We start from the raw sequence: 26,182 nt of genomic DNA, 5'->3' as shown, positions 1-26,182 counted from the left end.
AAGGGAAAAAATAGTGCAAATTCACATGTTAATTATTAAGGACTTTTATCTCTGCCTCGTTTTCATATTGGAAATATCAGATATTTTCAAGCATGTCTTTTTATTCATGTTTCAAATGGTGGGAAGAGGGAGATATGCAAATGATTTAATGAAAAAGAAGACAAATTTGAGTTTTTAAGAATATATAATTGCATTCCCCAATTGGAAAAAAAAGTTGCATCCCTTTTTGCTCATAGATCAATTCATTTAATTTTGAAACTCCCATCACCACCACCTCCCCCTCCCCTTTTCTGGGTGCAGCTGTCTTGGTAGGGGAATATGTATCCCCTTTGTCACAGGAAAAGGCTAAAGGTCTGTGGCTCTTCCCACCTCTAGGCTATCTTTCTTCTGAGAGCTAACCACAAACTAGCCTTTTTGGGTTTAATGAAAGAAGACCAAAGCTCTGTGATTTGGAACAAAAAGCCCTGTTTTATCCTGCTGATGGCCATGTTCATGTCCTTATTTGGTATGAACCAAGAAAGGAAAGAAAGGAGCTTACTATACAATTGGGTAGTAATCAGCATGGACTTGGAAAACAGAGATCTGATTGTTAAATATACAGAGAACAATCTTAAGCAGCTCCAAAATGATTAAATAGTAATACTGAGTCTAGGCCCCAATCTGTAACTAGATTGGCCAAGTTAATACCAAATGTGAATCTTGTGATTATTAGATGGACCCCTTCACTGTTGAGAGAGTCAGCATAATGTAGTGCTATAGTGGTTTGAGTTTTGGACTACGGCCCTATACAGACTGGCACTTTGTGCTGGCCTGTGGGCAGAGTCAGGGCCCACCGTCCTCCTGCTGGATGCCCTAATCCTGCCCCCAGGGCACCATTTTGGCATGCTCTTGTCCACATGGCGAGTGCCATCATGACACACCTCCAGTGCTACATCCACATGATGTAGCACCAAAGGGGCATCATAAAGCCATGCCACTGCAACTATAGCGCCACTTTTGCAGCTCCTTTTTGCACTCTCCAGAGGCCGGATCAGGGCTGTGGCATGAGGTTGCCACAGCCCTAATCCAGCCAGAAAAGGGGTGGCTGCAGACTGCCCCTTTGAGGTGGTCTGTATTGCTCCTTAGACTCTTGGAGACCAAATCCCCACCCAGCCAAAGAAATCCATAGGTTGACTTTGGACAATTCACATTCTCTCAGCCTCAGAGGGAGGCAGTGGCAAAAGTTTGTGAATAGATCTTGTCAACAAAACTCTAGGATTGGGTTGCCATGAGTTGGAGGATACAGAGTACTGAAACCAGCAAAGATATTTTGCCACATGGGCTGAACAATCTCACTAGCACCTCTCCCCACCCCTGAAAGTGATAAGCCGATAATAGCAAATTAACCACCTAAATATTTGCTTCACTTTCTTGATACCTCAAACCTACTGTCTCTTTTTGTCTGTTTGTAAGACTGGACCTGCTATTCTAGAAGATATAAAACTCCCATTCAAGGATCAGAATAGAAAGGGAAGCTCTTTCTTTTCCTCTGTAGCTTTGCATGAGATATTTTGCCATTAGATGGGCCTCCCTCCCTCTTCACTTTCCAACAAACTAATCCTTGGAGACCAGCCTTGCTGGCTAAGGATTTGTTCTCATCTTCCACTGGGTACCACTAGTCTCTGCTCATACTAGAGTTTGGAAACGTTGCTTTTTTTGGACCACAGTTTCCAGCATTATCCAACATTGCAGGGATGGAAAATGAAAACAGCAACAATCCTATTGTAAACCATTTTCCCTGTTTGACAGGGACAATCACAATGAATCTTCAGTCATCCCACATTTTGATCTGCTTTTAAAATGCTTTTCATCTGCTTTTTTCCTTTGTCCTCAGCTTATTTCTGTCACTGTAAAGTGAGTTAAAAATGCAGAAGTAGATTTTACTCAATAAATTCATCTGGGAGGAGAGGAGAAAGAGTGACAACTTGCCCATCCCAGTAGGCTCAGGCAAAAGTAAACTGCTGCAGCCTCTCCTAGCTTGTATGTTCTTTCTTTTGAATAATTTTTACCATCTTGACCACATCCTAATATTGCTTAGCAACACATGTCCAAGTTTTCATCTGTGAAGTTTTCATCTGTCAAAAATTGGAGGGTATAGAGTTGAGACTAGTGGCTTGTTGCTAGTAATCCAGTTGAGAGTGTAGGGTTACAGACCGCCCGTTTGGGGAGGGCTGCACCCGCCCCTTTCCCCAGGGTATCGGGGCTTCAGTGTCCAGAGTGACAGTCGCTGAGGCCCCGATTCGCCACTTTTCAGGCTGCGGGGAAGTGGCAAAAGGCCCCTTCCCTGCAGCCTGGAAAGGGGTGTCCTTGGGGCTTCAAGCCCCAAGGACACCCCGCGGCGGTGGGGAGGAAAAGAAAGGGGCCACTTGGCCCCTTTCTCCTTTGGTCCGCTGGGCGCAGCCGTGTGAAGGCTGTGCCCAGCGGACCAAACCAGGAAGGAGCTCCGAAACGGAGCTCCTTCCTGCTCCGTGCTAAGGGCGCACTAAGCGCCCTGGCATGGAGCGAGGATGTCACATCCGTGCCACCCCGTATAGAGGCGGCACGGTCGTGATGTCCTCATGGCGGCGGCCGTGTGGAACAGCCACCGCCATTTTGTGCGTGTGGAGCGCACACTAGGGTTAGGGGGGCGGAAGCACCGCTCCTTTCTAACCCTAGTACGCGCTCCACGTGTACTTTCTGGCCCGTTTGTAATGGGCCCAAGTGACAGAACCAGTGCAATCACTCCAGACTGAAATGTTTTGCAGAAACAAGAAGGGCATTTAAGCAGACTGAGAAGAGATGCTACCATGCACCATTCCCCAATTAAGGGCAAAGTGCTGGTCTAGACCGTGCTAATGTTTTTTTAACTGTTGTATGTTTTCAGTCTTAATTTTATATTGTTTTAGCTAGGCTGTTGTAATTTTTTAAAAGTGTTTTAAAGTATTTTTATCTTGTGAGCTGGCTTAAGTCCCTTTTTGGGAGAAAGGCAGCATAAAAATGAAATAAATAAAAATAAATAAATTGAGTCATGGCAGTTAAAGTGGTGTCAAGCTGCATTAATTCTGCAGTGTAGATATAGCCTCAATCAGAGAAAGAGACTTTGCCCAAAGCCATTGCCAAGCAGAAATTTTAACTTTTAACCACCCAGTGCTTGGAAATGTTACAGTTTGGACCACAGCAACCAGGTTCCTCCAACATCATAAAAGCCATGCTGATTGAGGATCCTGGGAGTTGTAGTCCAAAAATGTAACTTACCAAGCTTTGGTTATCCCATTTTCACAAACTCAGCATTATTAGGAAGGCAGCAAATACAACACAGCTAAGAGTATAAAGATCAGCTTACTGACCAAAGGAGGAGGCAATTGTGGAGAGAAAATAAGAAGATCCAGATGCATGTGAACTACCCTTATTTTGGCAAGGAAGCTTGTGGTCTTTTTAAAATGACATATGGATCCCACTGGTGCATTGACCTTGGCTACCTCTTTGAATTCTTTCTTTCCTACCTATTTCATTACAGAAAGAAGACTGCAGGCAATGTGGAGTTTGGGGAAGGCATTGAGAGCTAAATTATAGTTTATGGATGACCATGTTGGTTGTTGTGTTCTCTTTTTATTGTGCTCAATGGCCAGAATCCAAGTCCTGGAATTCTCTGCTCGTGCCATCTCCGGGTGTGTGCTCAAAACGTTGTGCATGTTGCGCCGTAATGATAGCAACACTCACAACAGATGCTGGCCCTCTTCAGTCTCTTGGACTTGGAAACTGGCTCAGGAGCTGGCCACGTCTAGGCAAAGGAGCTGCCAAGATCAGCCTAAAGATCTGTTGGTTTTCCTATAGCCAGAGTTTCCAGCAGGGAAGTAAAAGGTCTATGGGGATATTTATGCCTGTATGTAGCTCTCTTGGCATGACTCTTGTGAAAAAGGTTATATTATTATTCAGGCAGAAATGAAGTTTTCACCTACAACTGTGTGTTAATTTTTATGAAGAAAAGGCTGCATGTAGCTTTGGTTTTAGACCAGGAAGACAGTATTTCTTTCAGAAAGGCACAACAAATATTCAGTGAGCAGGATAAGATTACTATGAGTATTCAAGGGGAAGTTTTCAAAAATGAAATTACCCACTCATGGTAAGCACAATCCAAACTCAAACTGGACACAGCTCCACCATATCCTTCCTTGCCTGCTACTGCCTTCCCATTCACCCTTCTCTCCACAACAAATCAAACCCTCTTAGGCCTTTTTCTCCTTTCAGGATATGTGTTCTCCACATCCATTCTTTTCATTTTATTTTTTTGGTATTCTGAGGAAGAGAAAATAAGTAAGAAGGAACAAGTAAGTTAAATGTGGCAATGAGGTTGGCCTTTTCAGATTTTCCAGGCAAACATTCACAGGACCCCTTGAGGATTTTCCAATATACAGATGAAAAATCTGCATCTATGAAAGAATCAGAGATCAGTGACATCTAATATTATCACCAGACTGAGAAAAAAAACCTTTTCTAAATGATTTCTTGCACAAGATGCAATTGCTAATCAAGATTCTAGGCACTGAATAGAGAAACTGTTTCTTTTATGCCCCAAACAGTCTGTTTGGCTCTTATTGCTACTACAGTGGTGCCTCGGGTTACGAAATTAATTCGTTCCGCGGCTAATTTCGTAACCCGAAAAGCCTTCGTAAGCCGAAAACCCATAGGCGCTAATGGGGGAAAAAGCCGCGGCTCTGCCGCGGCTCCATTTAAAACAGCGGCGGAGTTTTTTCGTAACCCGAAAAAACTTTCGTAACCCGAAACAATAAATCCCTATGGGATTTATTCGTATCCCGAAAAATTCGTAAGCTGGGTATTTCGTGTCACGAGGTACCACTGTAAAACCAGATTGGAATTTGTTTCAGTTCCTGCAGTAAATAAATACAGGATGGATATAGCCAGAAGCTGAGTTTTTGTTTTTCAAATCAGATAGCATTTTACATTAAGTGCTCATAGTCTATTATTTGTATTGTGTTGCTCTTGGCTTTGTTTTGAAAATCAAGACAAGATTTATTAAGGCTTGAATTTGATTATGATACATCAATGTATATCAAGAAAAATTGCTTATTTGTTTATTTGTTTATTTATTTGAGTGTATGATTATACACAATATTGACCACAATTGTGAACCAGCCTTTAGGGATTTTCAGATTTTGTTTGTCCATGTACTGAAACATAAAATATGAAAATCCATAAAGGTTGCTTCACAATTGTGGTGGCTATTATGTATAAACATACGCCCAAATATTTGGCCCTGTTTGACCGTGTCTCATGAATGGGTTTTTAGGAATGATGCTGATATCTGAAGAATGTCATGAGCAAACCCAGTACTAATGAGATGCAAATTTTGCCTTGGGAGAACCATAAGAAGAAAACAAAATTCCCATCACTAGGCTGCAAGCTATACTTCTTAGCTTTGTCTCCTCAGATAATTATTTTCAGAGAGGACTTTCCATGCTGTTTTTCACATCATCCACCTCCACCTTCCCAATATCTGTTTAATGCTGATAGACAGCAACAGCACTAGCATGTGTAAGATTTGATTGGTTAAATCCATGTGGATAAATGTGTATGTTTTTCTGTGAAACAGAGACACACAGAGTTACTTCTCAAGATGTCCACTCCATCTTGTTGTTGTTGGATAGCTTAAACATTGTGAGGTGTGTGTGTGTTTTCTTTACAGTCATATGCTATGTTTGAGTGCAGATGGAATTATTCCAGTTGTGTAAATACTTCCTGGAGCTTTTCCAATTTTTCTCAGCATTACTCCCACAGAGATATATTTGCTTAAGCAGGGCAAAAACATTGGCAGGCACACTGCGGGGTCCCTCCGCATGCAGCCTTCTAGGTACACATACCAACCGTGCCAGCCACTGCAACATGCCTCCTGGCCTTTGCAAATGTTCAGACAGACCAGAGTTTTATGGATACAACAATATGGAGTGTTGCGTGCGTGTGCGTGTGTGGTGGGCAATTCAGCATGAGGCAAAGGAGACCACTAAAATCTCATATGTCTGAAAGCTAGGGCTTTAACTTTAATCTCATGAGGTGGATGATTATTTTTCCTAACCAATCTTATATTTGCACATTCTTTATATAAATCCCTTGAGGCAGCAATGATATAACATGCAATGATATCCAATTAACACATGGCACTGGGTTCTCATGTTGCCTGGAATGCCTTGCCCACTGACGCCAACTGGTATCTCAAAAGGATTTATGGGGATTGGAACTGTCTTTATTTCCCAGAATGCTGACTGTTGAAAGAGATTATGAAAGGGTATGGCTTAATTTAACTGCAAAGGGTAACACATAGTAAGGAAAGCTTAACTTCTCTTTCCTTTCTATACTACCTTGCCCTGTGTTTAGAAGTCTCAGGGATTAAAAAAACAAAATAAAACAGGGCAATTTTTTTTTTGTTTCCATAAATGTTGTAAATTGATTTGATTGATATCAAAGAGAGATTTCCTTTTACTGTAATGAACATGTCTGGATCAAATAAAATAAATAAAAATTAGACTGTTCCCTTCATGCTGCATTTCCATCATAAAATCTTTTCCATCATCATATGTCCAATCTTACAGGGGGCAGTTGGACTGTTGGTGGACACTCCCCTCTTTGAAGGGCTGTCCATTCCAACTTTTGTATAAACATACATCACCATACAAGAGAAAACAAGGGCCTTCACAACAAAGCAAGAACAAAGAGTCCATCAACATAACTCTGTCAGGAGACATGGAATATTGTTGATGACTAGTGATTGGCTGTGAGTTTGAATATAGTTTGAAAGGATAAGAAAGATGGGCAGTTATGTAGTTAATGATGAGCACTTCATCATAATCTATTTGAGTTCTAAGGTCATGTGGAGAGGCCCTTCTTTCTATCTGATCACCTACTCAGGCTCATTTGGTGGGTACAAGGGAGGTGGCCTTCTCGGTGTCCCTTCCCAAGCTTTGGAACTCCCTCCCTAGGGAAACCAGGATGGCTCCCTCCATGCTCTCCTTCCATTAGCAAGTTTATACATTTTCATTTTGTAAGCTTTTAGAAACTGATTAGGTGAGTACGTAAAGGTAAAGGTATTCCCTGTTGACAAGGTTGTCAAGTCATTTTGGCCATAGGGGGCAGTGCTCATCTTTGTTACTAAACTGAAGAAGCAGTGTTGTCAGAGATTACTCTGTTATCATGTGGCCAGCATGATTGCACAGAATGCTCTTTACTTTCCCACAGGAGTGGTACCTATTTATCTACTTGCATTTGTATACTTTCCAACTGCTAGGTTGGCAGAAGCTGGGACTAGTGATGGGAGCTCACCCCATCATGTGACACCTGGTCCTTGAACTGCCAAGCTGCCGATCTTGCAATCAACAGAGTCCACTTGAGCCACTGCATCCCACATGCTGTGGGTACTGCTTTTAGTCTTTGAATGGACTTAAATGCTTTCAGATTTATCACTTTGTTTTTAATTGTTTTTATAGTTTTTGTATACTTTTAATCTGTCTTATTTCTACATATGTTCCTTGTTGCCTTAAGTTTCATTACTGAGAGAAAGGCAGGATATAAATGAATAAAATAAATAAATCATAAATAAGAAATGTGCAGAAAATAGACTTAATCTGATGAAAAGCAAATGTCTTGATTTAATTGTCCTTAATATTCCAGCCAAAAACTACAATATATTTCTAGTCAATAAATGAAATTTAATTCTTATTTTTCCATTTCCATGTATTACTTAGGTTAGACTATTATGTTTACCATGTTTTTTTTTCCATTTTAGAGAGTTCCCCCCCCCCCCAGCACCATTCTCTGAAAAGTCTGATAGATTCTTTTAAATAGGCAAGCCAGAGACATATCCAATTTATGTTCATAAATATTAACACAGCTTAAAGAATGAATAAACAGTGCAATAAACGCTTTTCCAAAAAAAGAGATGATAAAGTATGAATTCATAAGAGAAGCCTATTTCAAGATCAGAAGCAAGGATATTATTGTTTCTGCCACAAAATCTATACTTGGAATGTCTAGAATCGTACAGTTATTAGGGAATTTAGAGGTATCTAATCCATCTCCCTGACAAATTTTACAATGCAGGCAACAACTACCGTACAACATTCCTGAAAGATGCTACAGTTGATCATGACACCCGGGCAGCTCTATATCATATTTGCTGTAGCTTGTTCATTGCATCAATATTTCACACTTTATGTGTGAATTTCACACATTTTAGCTTAGTTTAACACAAGTGTGGTGTACCGAGATGACCCTTAGGACATAATCGATGCATTGTGGTATGATAAACTGAAAAACTAATATTTATTTTAAAGATCACTTTAGAAGACATCCACTGTTTAGAATCTGGAGGAAATATAACATAAAATGTTGTCCAAAAATGCCTATGTGGGCTTCACCACATGAAGCACTCGTCTTGGAAGAAAATAATTGGTTGCAGCTAGATAAATGGGTTACTTATAAAGACCTTTTGATATTAGGAAGGTCAGTTCAAAATGAGAACATTTGAGGAACTGAAAGATATGGTTTGAAGTTGCAATATTTTTTCTGTAGTCAACTACTTGAAAGATTTAAAATGGATTCTGAACTATTTAGTTTTGAGGTAACCAGAATTTGAGTTGCAACTGTCTACAGATGATGATCACCTAATAACTAAAATGGATAAACTATTGCTGAAAATGGAAATAGAGGAAGAAGTGGTGAAAGATGGTATGGTGCAATGGGTGCAGAATATGGGTCATAATAGGCAAGTTTGGAAAAATGTGGAAGAAAGGATTAAAGTTTACACTGAGTGATCTTGAAGAGCTTTTCTGGAAGATGATGTATACGTGATATTTAACTCCTGATAAGATTTCTAATACGCACAAAAGACTTTCAAACAAATGTTGGAAATATAATCTTAAAGAAGGGACTTTTTACCATATGTAGTAGACATATGAAAAAAACACACACAAAGAACTATGATTCACACTAAGATGCAAGTGATATTTAAAGAGAAGTTGCAATTAAAACCAGAGACGTTTTTGTTGGGACTGTTAGATGAACATCTGTATAAGAAATATAGAAGAATTCTGAAATACATTACTACAAGAGTAATTTACACCCAGAGGTGGAAGGACACCAAGATATTCTTTGTTGAAGATTAGCTATTGAAACTGTATGCCTTAGCAAAAATGGATAGACTGACAATTTTGTTAAGAAGACAAGACTGGAAACATTTAAAGAAAATTTAAAACTTAACATATATTCTCTTAGTGTTTAATGTTTTTTTTTTTGTATTTTGTTGTGTAGTTCTATGAGAACTCCTTTAATTTGTTTAGATTTGATTGTGTTTTATTGCTTTTTCCTGGTAATACCTTATCCTTTTTATATAGTTTTATGCTTTTAAAATTATGTGTTAATATAAATACTAAAAAAGAGAGAAATGACTTAATGAATGTAATTTGCTTTGGCCCAGCTTTCCCTCCTCCCCTCTATGAGCTTTCAATTTTATTAATTGGAACTTGGAAAAGTTATTTTTGACTACAAGTCCCAGAATCCCCCGTAGCTTTCCAGCATATCTTGAATTTCATGGGGAGGGGATCCAGTACCTTGCATTATCTTTCTAGGACTTGCAATTAGAATTTATATTATTTCACCTGGTCATGAAAAAAAATCGAACAAATTTGCCATACATGTGTGTTGGACTATGCTATCCTAGTTTAAAATCAGCAGTGCACAATCTTTTCATACAACCCCCACAATAACAACAACAACAATTTCCAATTTGAGTGACTGTACATGGTAACATGTATTCTGTTTGAAAGTCTGGCTTATTTATTCAGGCATTTTGTAACGTAGTGAAAGTAAACACATGCTAAAATAAGCATGGGAAGAATGATGGTCAAGGAAGGGAAACCTATTCTGCATGGACACTATCCAGAACCCTGAAAAATCATTGCCGAATGTATAAGCAAGGCTCTAACTATAGTACAGAATGCCTGGATAGGGCCCTGGTCTTTCATGAACAAGAGAAGGAGAGAGAGAGAAATGGAGACTGTCATTCTGGTGAAACCTGGACTGAATTATCACCTGGAGCCTTGTGGCTGTCCCCATAAACTAAGTGTAGCCAGTATATGCATTGTATAATGTATGGCTGTCTGAGGACCATACTGCAGAAAATGGGAAAGTTATACAACTAGGCTGAAGTTTTACTTGGCAAAAAATTGTATAACCAGTCTGGAAAAGCAGTGTGTTGTAATCCTTCGTGTGTGTGTGTGTAATAGACACATTTGCCTTAGCCCAAGCTCTGCTTGCACTAGCACAGTTTGGCAATGCACCATCTGGGGACATTTTGGCTGCCTTACAAGGGCATTTCTTCTCCCAAACATCTGAAATAGCACAACGTAAGTCTCTCTATAAACATGACCAGACCCCAACAGAAAGTTTAGGTGTTTGGCTCAGTACTACAATTTCCCTAATAGATGAGTGTGTGTGCGTGCGTGGTTGCCTGGTTTGTGTGTTATGTGGTGAATCTGTGTAAGATTGGATGGCAGCTCACCTCCCAATACGTAGAAATAATGAAAGAACAATTATCAGGTCTACCTTTGAAAACAAGTCCCAGTGCTAAGAGACTATGAGCCACTGGCTACTCCAGAAACCAAGTAAAAGCAGGTATGTTGCGATCCTGACAAAGACTAGAATAACCCATAGGTCAAGACTGTATGTGCTTTTAGCATAGCATAAATATATGCCAGCATGGTCACACTGACTTCCATGTGTAATGGGTATCATGCTCTTCTGTTTCCCAACTGTGCAGCAGTCCATTAACTCCCTGCCCTCAACCAAACTCAAAAGTAAGAGGGGGTGCTATGTGTCTTTTGGAACTATTTGGATGCACTAGAGACTAAATTTATTCAACCTCTGAGAGAAATTTGCACAATGCTTTTATATACTAGTATAATGCCTCAAAACGACCCTAGCCAAAGCCAGCTGAGAGCCCCTGTGCCTTGCAGTCATTAATAGTGTGAAAACACTATTAATCAGCCTGCATTGTAGCTCATGCAGTTTGAGGACTATGTGGTCTGGGGGAAGGAGTCTAGTGTATGGATCAGAGGTGTAGCTATGGAAGGGGGGCAAAATGTGAGCATTGCCCAATAAATAGGAATTCTACCTTTCCCAACAAAATTTACTTTCTGTCACCAAATATAGAACATTGCAGAAAGTAAGACTGAGAATTGTTTGCACGTAAGACTCCTATATTTGTTGTGTTTACATTCCCTTGGTAACTTTCTCTGTCCTTCTTTTTGAATAGCTAAACTTATTTCTAAATGCTCAACTGAAGTTTTAAATTTCTGGAATGCTAGAATTACAGGGACTGAAGAAAAGTTTCTCTCTCTCTCTCTCTCTCTGTGTGTGTGTGTGTGTGTGTGTGTGTTGAATTCTTATTTTGTGGTGCAATGTCCTCATTTTATTCCCCTTCTCATAGCTACATGTTTGCTGGATTTTCTGGCTTGCTGTATCAGGAATTGACCAATCCCCTTCCCTCAGGCACTGTGTTTTCAGTTTCTTTTTCAGCCTTGGAAGCAGCAGTCTGCTGCATGGGCTTATTGGTAATCATTTGTGATTAAGCTCTTCTTGGTGTGCTTCGGTCTTTTCTTCATGATACACTTTACTTCCACACCCCATCTGAAGGATTTGAAAATGGTGAATGATATGTGGGAATAAGCAGCCATCTTGGCTATGATTGTTCATCTCTTTGTATGGCTGTTATTCCACTTTTCATTATAAGTACTCACTTAAAGGCACATGGTTAAAATCACAAATTACAAATTTGTAAAATCATAAATTATGAATACATGAAATAATGATTATAAATGTCTGTTAGCATACAAACAAGCAGTACCAAAAGGCATAGCAAACATTTGACTATTCTATGAAACACTGTACAGAAAGGCATGTTTTTAAAATTGTGCCGGCTAGAGAAGAACATGCAAACAAATGGATTTCTAATCAAAAGGAGTTCTATACATCAAATGCTAACACCAAGCTAAGTATGGTTGCCTTAGAAATCATTGTACTCTAGGTTACCATTACCACAGCCTCTCAGAGTGATCTTAACTTAGTACTGAGGGAGGTGCAACTTTGAATCAGGCCTGCTCACTTCTCACTGCACCTGTCAGCTCTTGGACAACAGCCTTCTGCACCAGCAGTACACTGTGGACTGTCTTCAAGAGCTCCAATGAAATGGTCCAATTGGAAATTCATGGATTACAGTACCCAGACAATCCTGGTCTGTGATCAAGCCTAGCTGCCAGATCAAGCTTAATTGACCATAATCATTTGCCTGCACTGATGCCACCTGGCCTTTTCATGATAGCTTTGAAATGAGAAGCACTATTGAGCAAGTAATGTGCCATCCAAAAAAAGACCATCTGCATAATTCTTGGACATGGTAACCACCTATCACTTTGTGAGCCCTCTCCCAACTCCCCAACAAAACCAGGCATTGGCCAGCACTTACATAGCCTCTCCTGATTCAACTGGAACAGAGAAATAGAGCTGAAGGTCATCTCCCATTAAAGTCATTATGTACCAAATTCCTAGATAACAGATTCCAGTAGATTCATGTAAATGTTAAACAGAAGAGGAGACAAAATGTAACCTTGCAAAAATCCAGTGAACTGCAATGGAGCTTAGCAGCAGTCTTCCAGTGCTGTTCTCTGACAATTAACCCTGAAGGTAAGAGTGGTACCACTATAAAACCTAAGAGTTTATCACACTGGGCTGATTTCAGCATTAAAGAGAGATTAAAGTGCATTTAAAGCATCCTGTAAATGAAGTGGAAATGACGAGTAATTGCACAAATGATTATCACATGTAATTGCACAAATAAAGTGATATTGGAAAAGCATTGTCACTGAAATCCTAAAAGTAAAAAGATGTGCATTAATGCTTCTTTGTGACCACTTTAATGGTGGGTTTTGTGCAACATCATGTGAAATCGTTACGCGTAATTACACAATTTTTCTGGGATATTCACGGGATAAACTCCTTCATATGATAAACTCCCTAGTCTTCTACTCTCAACCAACTGTTCTGTCCCTAGAGGATGCTCTGGCTAGTGGCCTCCAAACCCATAAAGTCAAGGAAAATCAACAGGATGGCATCACCGTACTCTGCTTTCACATGTGTGCCATGTCCAGTTTGGAGCCAAAATGAAATATAGGGGCCCATTCACACTATGAAAATAACCTGTTGTGAAACCAGGTTATTTCCTTGGTGTTCAAACTAGCCCTGAATGCACTCAGTGCACTCGGGGTGGGGGTGGGGGGCTACCCGAAAACCATTTAACTAGGTATGTTAGATACTGGGTTTGCTTCTGTGTTTTCCTGAAAGATCCACATCCCTGCCAATGTGAATGCATTATCAAATCAATTTGGAGTGCTCTGAAATGATCCTTCCCAAAAAAGAAGGGAGGGTTTTCATAAGCAGGGGTTGTCCCAGCAGTTTCTTATCACCACTTCCTTCAGCCCAGGGTGACCAGGCAAGGTCCTCCTTTTCCCCACTTCTGAACAAAAAAGCCTGTGGTAGGGTCGCCATAAGTCAGAAACATGGTAAGCGGACGTCCTCTTGTTCCATTATATGTTCTGCCTTTCAGCCAGGAGGCATTCCAAGATGTCCCCCAGTTTATGTTGGGGGTTTTGCCACTGCTCTGTTTGTGAGTTGTTTGCTGACTTATGGCGACCCTACAGCTATGCTATATTTCTTCAGACGGAGTTTGCCATGGAAATCCTCTGAGGCTGAGAGTGTGTGACCCACCCAAGGACACCCATTGGCAAAGCGACCTGTTGTTATTGTTGTTGTGTGCCTTGAAGTCGTTTTTGACTTCTGGGACTATGGTGGCTCCATTTTAATCCAAAATGATGGCATGTGTGAATAACAACAGGGTTAAAATGACTCAAAGAGATTCAGGAACCCAAAGTGTAATGGGAATAATGATCAAGGTATGCATCAGCATAGCAATCTGAATCTCCTCAGGACAAAAAAGTGAGTGTGTATGACAGTAATTTTGGCATCACCCCCCTCTGGCAGGACATCCCCTAGTGTGGTTCACACTCAGCACACACCTTTAGTGAAACCACTGAGTTTGGGTGATTTGCTTTATTCAGGAATGACTGCAGCTGTTTGTTCAAAAAAGTGTTTAATCATTTTTATCAGCTTGGAACAAAGTGTGCTACAATTATAAATTAAATAAAGAGGTGATATGATAGGCCTGTTTAAATATTTGAAGGGATGTCATATTGAGAATGCAGCAAGCTTGTTTTCTGCTGCTCTAGAGAATAGGACCCAGGACAATGGATGCAAGTTACAGGAAAAGAGATTCCATCTAAGCATTAGGAGGAACCTCCTGACAGTAAGAGCGGTTTGACAGTGGAACACACTTCCTTGGAGTGTAGTGGAGCCTCCTTCTTTGGAGGTCTTTAAACAGATGCTGAATGGCCATCTGTCGGGTGTGCTTTGATTGAGAGTTCCTCCATGGCAGGGGGTTGGACTGGATGGCCCTTATGGTCTCTTCCAACTCTATGATTCTAGAATGAAATGTGTTGCTTACCCACAGACTACAAAAGTAAAAATTTGATGAGAACCAAACCATATTTAAGAAATAAATTAGTCACTGATTTAATTACATTCTGATCCTTATTAGAAACATTTGGTATCAATCATTAAGAGAAGAGGGGGTGAGCTTGAAAGGATTCTTCATATAATTCAAGGAAATCATCCTTCTGCAGTAAATCCTTATTTTATGGAAACAGCTACATTTCTTCTCTTTTCCTGGAAATACCTGTGTGTGGGGGAAAATTGGCTTTTCATTTTAAATGAAATGGATTAAGACCAAAGAATGATCAGTAACATCAGGAGGCAGAGGCATAACTCAGAAAGCTGCTGTTAAAATGTAATTACATACAGATATATTTCTACTGTATATATAATAATCACAGTTCTTAAAAGTAATGCTTTACTTTCACTGTATTGCAAATGTAACTAAAATAAACTCAAGTTACTAGTTTGTGATGCAAAACACACTCTTTTTTCCCAACACTCACAAGAGAACATGATAAAGTAGCATGAGGAAAAGCACTTGAATCACACAATGGGCTAAACATGGTCCTGGCCTTTATTTGTTTTCTGCTAGTAGTATTGTGTCATCTGTGTATCTTACACAGATGACACAATGCCATTTTCACTCATCCTGCCTCTAAAGCTAAGCCTGCCCCATGTATGATATTTTCTGCATACAAGTTGAATAAATAAGGTAGTAGAGTGAAGCCTTGCCTGATCCCTTTGAACAACTGGGAACCATTCAGTTTCTCTATATTCTGTTCCGATGGCAACTTCTTGTCCTCACTACTAGTTATGCATCAGGACAATCAGATGCTGTGATACCACCATTCTTCTAAGCACAAGCCATAGCTTTTCATGAACTATGCAATTAAAGGCTTTAATATAGTCAATGAACCACACACTTTTGGGGTTGGGTGGGGTGTGTGCAGGAGCATCATCAAGGGGGCACGAGGAGTGTGGACCACACCAGGCGACACCTTAAGTGGGGGTGACACCACTGTTCCCCAAACATCTGCCTTTTGACCGAAACAGACTGAGGCATTCTCCTGCATCCTTTAAAATGATGGAGATGGTGTGAGTGGGCTGGTATCTTTCTTAGGAGAAAGGCAAGATACAAATTAAAGAAACAAACAAAATATTATTTTAAGAACCATATTGGGCTAAATCCAACTTGTTGTCTCAGAGAGATTACAGCCTTTGAAGTCATGCTGCTGCTGATTTACAAAACTGGCATTAATAATTGGATTTAGTCCAGTGACTAGGAATCTATATAATTTCAATCTCAACATTATTCCCTCCCAGAAAGGCATCTCTAATGTTACTTTTAAAGCTTTTGAAGAAAGGCCCTAGAAGTTGTATAGCCTTTGAAAAATGTAAAGAGATCTCTTAGCACCTTTGAAATTGACTGAGGGGCTGTACAGACTGCCCCTAAGGGGCGGTGGGAGGCTGTCCCTTTCCTGGCCAGATCGGGGCCATGGCAACCTTATGCCACAGCTCCAATCCGGCATCTGGAGAGCACAAAAAGGAGCTGCGATAAGCAATGTGGCAGTGTGGCTCTATGGCACCCCTTTGGTGCTGCATCATTTGGACACAGCGCTGGAGGTGTATCATGATGACTGCACCATCTGGAGTAGTGCGTGCCATCATGGCACCATGGGGGCAGAGTTAGGGCACAAATTGCCGGTCTGTACAGGCTTTGAGTGAAACAAGTTGTAGCATAAGCTTTTGTAGACTTGGTCTATTTCCTCAGATGCCTCTGAAAAAGTTGTTAATAACTACAAGGTAAGAGAATAAGCTTGCTATCTTTAACATTTAAAGTAATGTTGACAGCTAAATTCTATACAACATTTAAGGGAAGTTTGGACAAGTAAACTTTCTAGACCACCAAAGAACATTTCCCCCCAGCCTCCCTCTTCACAACAATTTCTGTTAATAAAGTTAGAATTAAGATAATTCCGCTGGTCTTTCCTACTCTTCTCTTGATTTCTTTTTATTAGAAATAGCAGAGCAAAAAGGTCAGCAATCAAAAGTGATGAAAATATTAAATGTAATACAACAATTATATCTCAGTGAAGTTGTCAAAAAGACTTAGATGCATGTGGGATTTCAATAGTAAATATTGTTGCTTTAATCAAGTAACTGTATGTATTTCCTAATACCTTGGCTGGTATTTTTTAATTGTTTACATTAGATTTACATAGAGTTCGTATGATGAATAACCTCTAAAATTAAGTTCCATGAGAGGAGACAGTATAATCTCCATTTTCAATATATAAGCAACCAGGAATTCTGGAGCTCCATCTTAGTTGGCTCAGGTTAGTAAGAAACCTGTCAAATACTGCACACAGTATTAAGTCTGACAAAGCAGAGCTTTCCTTCCCTGAGAAAGACTTGAGCACTGTGTTTTAAAATAATATTTATTTCCTTTTGTTATTTAAGTATACTGGGGTTTGAGTTATTTGGTACAATTTTGATTGGTTTGATGGTATTAATAATAGCATTGTGTACTGACCTGTTATTCTGAAGCTACGCCACAAAAGCAGTTAAGCTCAACAATTGGACAAGTTGGCAGGACAATGAGTTGGTAACATGCCACTTCATTGCTGCCAGTGGGAGGGCAAATGCAGTCAATGTGTGCCTTCAAGTCACCATGCGGCTACCATGAATTTCACAGAATTTACTTAGGCAAGGAATGCTTAGAGATCCGTTTTGTCAGTTCTTTCCTCAATATGTGGTGGTGGTGAGCCTTCAAACAGTTTCTGATGTATGGCAACCCTAAGGCGAACCTACAATGGGGTTTTCTTAGCAAGATTTGTATCTTTGCCTTCCTCAGAAGTTGAGAGAGTGCAACTTGGCCAAGTGAGTTTTCATGGCCAAGTGGGGATTTAAGCCTGGTCTCCAGAATCATAGTCCAGCACTCAGACCACTACATCACACTGACTCTCAGTATATTGCTACATACAACCAAATGATACTACCAGAGCAAGAAATGAGGAAATGGGGAAATGAGTCAGGATCCCACTGGAAATAATGCTCAGGAAGGCTCTCAAATGCAACAAAGATGGTGTACCATACTCTGAAGTGAGTGGAGAACAACTACACCACACCTTGCATCTATCTACCATATTAATTTCTTTCGTATAAAATGCCATTTAACATAATAAAGGGGCATGACAGACCACCCCGAAAGGGTGGGCTGGAGCCACCCATTTTTCCTCCTGAGGGACGCCACAGCAGGCACCATGACTTTACCATTGGCACACTGACGCACATCAGTGATGCAAGTGCGGCACCACTGTGGCTAGGGTTTGGGAGCGTGCAGATGCTGTGTGCTCCTGAACCCTAGAATTGGCACCAGGATTGCACTTCCTGCAGGTCTGTACTGGGCCAAAATCTCTTAAATAATTTCCATTAACAACCATTTTGTTGCCCTTACAAAAGATATCTTTTGTCCAGAATACTCAGTACTAAAGGTATAGAATCTGAGTGCATATAATTAGGTGAAGATACCTTAGAATGAGAGAATCCTTTGGAGTCAAGAAATGTTTCCAAACAAAACAGGGCAGGTTTTATTTCTGTCTCTGATGAACTGTACTAAAGGACTTCTGTGTATAAAGAGTATAGAGAGTTGTATCCCTCCCTCCATTTAGAAAAAAAAATGCTGTCAGATTTTATATTTCTGTCAGGACACATTTCACTAGTAAACAGTATAAGCTTCAGTTATGTACATGATGCTGTCAACACAAGGTGTTTGAGTAAGATGGAGGAGAATTTTGAAGACAATTGATTGGCCAAAATAGTCATATTGTGCTACATTTGATATTTGCCTGCTCCTACACAGAACAGTATATCTCTCTGTTTGTAGAATTCCTTTAAGAATCTGCCTGTCCATGGCATACCTTAAAACCCCACATATTACTTGCTAAAAGTCAGATTCCTTGAATATTCATATAAATGTCCATATGTTGCAAAGGTGAGAAGAAATTATTTTACTTCTGTGGTAGACAAACGTTCTCTAAGCTCAGCCCAACAAAATTTACTTTGGGTGCATCTACACAACAGGAATAATACAGCTTGGCACCACCTTAACTATCATGGCTCTACCTATAGTATCCTGTAGGATTTGTAGTTTTGGGTGGCATGAGCACTCTTTGACAGAAAAGGCTCAAGACCTCATAAAACTACAAATACCAGGATTCTGTAGAATGGAGCTACAGCACCTAAAGTGGTGTCAGATTGCATTTTTCTGCAGTGTAGATTAGTGGTCCCCAAATTGTGCCATTAAAGAGATTTTGAACATCAGCTCCCAGAAGCCTCAACCATATTGGCCAATAGTCAGGGAGCTGAAGTCCAAAATCTCTTAAAGAGCACAGTTTGGGGACCATTTATGTAGATGCATTTCTAGAGTTTCATTGCTGTAGTCAGATATTGGGATTCTGTGCCCTTCCCTTAATCTCAGTGGTATGCATTGTGATATTTTATTATTAGCCTAACAATGTAACAGATAATTACCATGCAGAGTTTTGTTTTGCTTTTTTTAAAGTGAGATCAGATTATTTTTAATTAGGTAATGGCCAAACAGATACGGAGTATGTTTTCCAGAGTCTACAAACAAACAGAGGGGCAGAAGGTTATGTAAAACATGCATGCTGATGCACGGAATATGCATAAACCGCAGTTAGCCAGCTAGCATTAGCATGCGCCTCTTCCAAATGGGCTGAATAACAAATATGTATTTTGGTCAAATCCTTCCAGTCTCCTGACAAAAAGAAAGATTTCCCTGAGGCATTTGGCATTTCACCAAGGCTTCCTTGGAGGTAGAAGCCTCAGCAAGTGTTTGACTTTCCCTTTTTCCTCACAGTCTTAACATAACAGCCAGCATCTCTCATGCTCAAAGTAAGATCCAGTGTATACACAGCCAGGAAAAGCATGGGATATAGCCCTCATCCTAGGTCTGGATGTTAGCAAAGTTTCCATGTTTCTCTTCCCACTGGAAAAACTTAGCGAGGGAAAAGGTCTCTTTTCTATAGTGTCATCATCTTTAGAGCCATAGGCAGGACTATGCAACCAGGGCAGAGAGACAAACCAGCTTTTCAACTTTCAGTGTTTTTCAGCATTTTAAATGAAGAGTTAGGCTTTCTTCAGACCAGCCATTACGGCCGCCCTGGGTGGTCAGGGCATTGTGTTCAATGATGCACCCACTGACTCTGCCCCCAGGGCACCATGATGCTGTGCACTGCTCCACATGGCATGCAGCATCATGGCGCTCCCCAGCGCTGCATCCATACTATGTAGCACCGAAGCAGTGCCACACGCCAAAGCCGTGTGGCTATGGCCCCTTTTCAGGGCACAAAAGAAATCTACTTTTTGAGGCTCCTTTTTGTACACTGGAATGGTCAGATGGGTCCCTGGCATGTGGTTGCCATGGCCCAATCCAGCTTGGAAAGGGGTGCATTGTCTGTTGATCCCCTTAGTAATGTTTTAATTTAGAACAAGAAGCCATTTAGTTATGAACACCAGAAGGGGAAAAGGTTCAAAATATAAATAATAATACCAGCCAGATGTTGTTTTTTCCCCCTCAGAAGAGCTCATTGTATTGCTATAAATTTAAACGTATGGCCAAAAAGTGCAGCAGTTTCAGGTGTTGTGATATCTGCATTTCATTGTACATAATACATAAGTTATTGTGAGCTTCTGGCATACTGTAAAGTATCCGAATGGAACAAGTGCATTTATGTATTTCCTGGCTTATGCCATCCATAGAAAATAATAGTATGGAAGGAGAACAACCATTTGATATTCAAAGGTATATTTGAGGCCAGATGACTCATTACAACTGCCTGAACAAGGACCGCCATTGCCTGTTCATGCATTAAGCTTACTGGCTCACTTTGGACAAGCTGGCATCTCAGTTTAACCCATTTTATTAGTACTACTGTAGGGAATAAAATGTAAGCAAATATGTGCTTCCCCATGCTTCTTATCACAATTTGAGATTCTCACTAAATGGTCTGTGGGCTTCTTTAGGTGGCAATGTCTATTACTTAATTGGAAATTGTTCAGCCAGCCCTACTGCCTTCCTCCCCTCACACCTCTTTTATTGTGTAGTGTGCACTGTGATCTGAAATTAGTCTTAAATAGTGCCTGATTACATCTTATTCTCCACATCTCCCTACTTTTCCTTGACTTTTCTCTCCCAAATCCATATGGCTAGCAATGAGAAGATGTTCCACTTTATTGTACTCTGTATTGCTTTATGAAGGAACTGAGCATAACAGTATTGTTGTACGACTGCCCTTGTGAGTTGACACATGTCTGTTTTGGGGCTGTTCCCACTATGAAACAGACCAAATTGCCGTTCTTGTAAACGGTCCTAATTCTATTTAAAACAGTTCCTGTCACAATGTGACTGTCCTGTTTGATACAGCGAGCAAAGGCAAAAAACATGGGCTTTCCAGAGAATAGTTTCAAAGTGGTCTTTTCAGAAGAATCGATTCTGAAGCAAGTTCAGTAAGTGAGAACAATATATCAGAATCGATTCTTTCTGGAGGGGAGGGACTATGGTGAGGGGTGTTTACCATCCCTCCCATTTTTGACAGATCCACCATTCCCCACTCCCTGGTCAGTGCTGCCTTTTTGCTTGTTTTACCACCGATGGGTTCATGTTTGTTTTTAAATAAAATTCATTTGAAAAGGCAAGTAGTTGCAAAATAAACAAATCAAATTTTCAATGAATTTATTTAAAAAAAAAACAAAAACCCTGCCATGCTTGGATTGGGTGATCCAAGCATGGCGGGGGTCTGGAAGGGGACCATGGGGGTCTCCCTCCACCCTGCCATGCTTGGATCAGGTGACATGCTTGGATCACCCCCAGCCCCCCCCCCCCCGACACACAACACACACACACACACACCACACACAACCCTTTTACACACTCCTCCTGCCATGATGATTTACATTTAATTTGCACCGATGCAAACTAATGGGGACGACAATTGTGCCAAACCCCTTGATTACATTGGAGTAAGGAAAAGATCCTGTTTTGTAGTGGGAATGAGGACCTTTGGAATCAATTGCTGACACGCAGAGAAGCCGAATCAGAAAGCGTTATACTACCAGTGGGAAATGGCCCCCTGTTGCTTAGATCAGAAGCTAGTTGACAGATTGAAGGGGGGAGGCTTTGAGTACTTAATAAAAATACAATGAAAGTGAAAAAAATAGCTTATAGGATGCATTTAACCAAGGGGAACAATTAGGAGGAAACAATGGAGAAACAATAGCTGATATTTTTTCAGAACTAATGGTAAAATTTAAGTCTCTGAACAAACAAACAAAACAGTCGGGCAGCACTAGATTCAGAATTCAGATGAGCATCCACTTCTTAACTTGCCAGCCTTAGGCTAAACAGAGCAAGAAAGGAACTTTTGAACTATTTCAGAATAATGGAAGACTGCCTTCTTCAACTAGCCTCAATGAAGTTCATCAGTAGCTTTCAACTAAAATTGAAAGTAATATATGAGTGTTCAGAGCTGAAAATCTTACTTTTGCACTATTAGCTATTCTGGGTGAGGGTCTGTTAGTGCAAAAAAGTTAACATTTGGCAAGCTCTTGTTTATTCAGTAGTTTTACGTGCTGTATTTGTGTGATTTTTATTGGATGGGCAGGAAATTGGAAGAATTGTATGCCGTGTCCATATATATTAGGGTTCAGGACGTGTGGTTGCTGTGCACTCCAGAACCCTAAAATCACCGCTGTCAACCACAAAGCACCCATGTGTCCGGGAGTACGATAGGCTAACTGTGAGTATATGAAGTGTTTGTATCTGAAATCTCTACTATGCATTCCATTCACTGGAAGGGCAAGCTTTAAGAGAGAAAATGATTCTTATTTTTCATTTTCCAACCATATTGCTTTATAGATGGTTTGGTTCCTAGCTGTGTGCCTGCCAATCCCCAACTGTTATCTTGGCTCTGATCTCTTGCTTTGACCTTTATTACTTGATCTTTGATTCTAGCTGGCTACTGAACTTAGCCTTCAGCTCTGGCTTACGGAATTTTGGGTTTTGACCTGTACTCACCTTGTCCAACGCCAGCCCACGAGTCCTGGCAGTGGCATGCCCATGCTCAGTTTGAGAATTATATGTTACATATATTGACAGATTGCAAGAAAAATGCTTGTTGTCAGTCAGCTTCTCTTACTTTGATCCAAGAATTTCTGATCACCACCCACATCCAAACTACTCAGTACTCGCCAATCTTCCCTTGCGGCACATCTTTTTACACAGTAGAATGGCAGCATTGTGTGGAATGGATTATGCCAGTTTAGAAGTGGAAAAGTTCCAAACTGATATATGAGTGAATATAAAATCTCTTAGCTTTACCATAGTATTCAAGATCAACAGCCTAACAACAAATTATACTTTTAACTCTCTTATAATTAAAAAGAAAAGTGTTGTACTGGAATTGAAAAACAGTCCTGATGAAATTATTGTCTTAGATTATAAAAGAAATTAAACTTCAGGAAGTTTATAGGAGGAACATATCCTATCCATATCTCCCCCTTCTAACCACCTGCATTATCTTCCCAAAAGATGCCTATTGATCAGGGGATTCTATTGAACTATATGAGATGGTGAATGAATTCTGCTGGAAAAATGGAATCCCCCAGTTTTGCACACTGTGCTGAGTCTTCAGATCAAGATACAAATATGATAAAAATTAAGCTTCAACTTAGCCAAGATGGGCAAATCATATTGTGAAAGTGCTTTGAGCAATTGGGCTGGGCAGTTGAACAGGTATTATTTGGTAGTAATTTTTGCTTTGTAAATCCTATCTGATGGCTGTGGCACTTCCTGTCATTTGATATGGCTGGCTGAGGAACACATGTTTCACTTACTAAATAACCTTTCAAAAAAAAAAAAAGAAGAAGAAAAGGAAAAAAGAAAAAAAAAGAAAAGGCCCAAAACATGTACATCAAATCAATGACATGGTCGTGAAGGATATAGTATAATATGTACCCTGGACAAGGAAATGGTATGTTGTTAATGTAGATGTTTAGTTCTATGTTACATCCTTTTGGCATTTCTGGGCTGACTGGAACATGATCCATCATTTGTGGAATGGAATATTATGCCAGTTTAGAAGTGAAAAAGTTCCAAACTGATATATCAGTCTCTTCTCTCTCTCTCTCTCTCTCTCTCTAGTGTATAACATTTTGTATCTTGATGGAGGCTATTCTACATCACAGAATTGGGGATTTATGCTTGCTGTTTTAAGATCAGGACTACTTCTGATTGGGATGACCTGATTCTTCCATTCCAGGACCTTCACTTTCTTGGCTAGTGAATAATGTAAAGCAGAGCCAGCCACTGGCAATGTGTCAATTCTGGGATACAGAAGGATGACACAGGGAAGGGGTACTGACCATCTACTCTGGCACCACCCCTTCTTAGTTGGAGATGGATAGTAGGCCTTGGTGGAAAGGCAAGGTTTGGGAACAGTGCCTCTGACATTGAGAGGTGGGCCCACTTGTGTTTGTCCACTCCAAATTCCGGGTGAGAACAGGACAAATGAAAAGAGATGGGGTTACACAGGAAAATGGATGAGAGCTATTGTGATTGCTGTGTCTGACCTGTACACTAACATCTTGATTCAGTTTATTTTATGTTTGTGTGCTGTTTCCACATGTGCATGGGTAAATCTCCAGTGGGATGGTGGAAAGAATGGGTGTTAGCATACCCTGCATCCTTCTCACTGGGCATGGGTTTCATAATAATATCTTATGGTCGACTACATTTTGTGAGGGTCATGGTGACATGTGGAGATAGGAAATAACAAAAGTCACACTGGGATATGTGAAAGACCTACATGGTACTTAAATAAATGCTAAATAGGTTTGTTGATTACTCCAACCTCTCCCCAGGCTCTTTGCATTTCCTCTTACAAGGAGACAAGAAACTTTACTGCACTATTTTTCAGAGCGTTAAGGGCACTGGAAAAGGACGCTCCCCAAAAGGTCCCGTTCCATTCCATTCCACCTAGCCACCCTCCCTTCAGTGCTGAGGTGTGTGAAATGTTCTGGTCGGAAGTCTTCCGACCGAGGCAAATGGTGCCCGTCAGCACTGGAAGGAGGATGGCTAGGTGCAACAGAACGGAATGGGGCCTTTTTGGGGACACTTTGATGTGCGATAAAATCCATTTCTGGCCTGTCACACACACACACGGGCATCCTCTTCTAGTGCCCTAAACACTCCAAAATACGAATGCGCTAAAGTGAGTCCCCATAAAAAACCAGTCAAAGATAATATCTTCCACCCGACTTCATGTTTGTTCCTATTCAGCCTTCCTGTTTGACTATCCGACACTATCTCAAATCCAATCCAGTGTTTATCACTACGAGTTAAAGCAATCAGCTGATCAGATCCCTTTTGTCAAATCCAAGAGAAAAACTATCAAAGCCTTTGTTACATCATGCACCCTCAAGGTATGAAATAGGATATAAATATCCACTCCAGTCATAGTCATTTTGTTCATTTTGTTTGGCTCTGTCCAATAGACCAGGGATCTCTCTGTGTAACCCTCAGACACTGTCTGAGCTACTCTCTTTTTTTGTAGACCACTCTTCAGGACTGGTAATTATTGCCCTCTTAAGCACTTGATTCCTCTCTATCCAACTTTTTGCACCTTTCTTTCTGAAAGTAGATTGCATTGGTTTTTGTATGTTTGTGTGCACCCTTGCACATTTCTACATAAAATCTTTCTATTCAGTAAAAATGGAGTACTCTCTGCAGTTAATACTGGTTTACATAGGTAAAAAGATTCCCCAAATTACCCTTCTCTTGCCCCCTTCTGAGCTATAATTTTTCTCAAAATTCAAGGATTATTGACTTCTCTGAGGGATTTTCCAGTAGACAGGGCAGGGGATTTAGTCGAGGCCTTGGTCTCACTTTGGAGAGGAATGCGTTTTTCTCTTGTGTTTAATTCATGTTATTAGCATGATCAGGGCAAAGATGACCACAACCCTGCATGCTCATCCCATTCTTCTACCATATGTAAACAGTAATGGACCTGTCATTGGGTAATTTCGGGAACTCCTGTGAATACCAAATGGCAGGTCAATTACTGTTTACAGACAGGAGAAGAATGAGATAAGCATGCAGGGGGTGATTGTCTTCCCCCAATTATGCTAATAATACAAATTAAGCACAGAAGAAGGATGCTTTCCTCTCATGTGATAATCTTCCATGAAATAGTGAGATGGAAAGGGCCAGTGATGCAATTGCTCCTAAACACTCAATCCAGTTCTGTGGAGCCCACAATCCATCTTGTTTTACAGAAGATATGCAGGCAAGGAAACAGGCTGGACAAATTCTAGAGTGTAGTTTATGTATCAAAATTTGCCAAATACCCTTTGTTACACCTGCTATGCAGCTATTAATCTTTGGAAGGTATTGGGAAGCTGGCCTAGCCTACCTACTCTAACTTGCAGCATTGGTGTTTTATCAGTATTTATCTGTATTTATTCTTTATAATAT

Source organism: Sceloporus undulatus, chromosome 5 (genome assembly GCF_019175285.1).
Source record: "Sceloporus undulatus isolate JIND9_A2432 ecotype Alabama chromosome 5, SceUnd_v1.1, whole genome shotgun sequence".
Classification (NCBI taxonomy): Eukaryota; Metazoa; Chordata; class Lepidosauria; order Squamata; family Phrynosomatidae; genus Sceloporus; species Sceloporus undulatus.
This window is presented reverse-complemented; position numbering follows the sequence as displayed.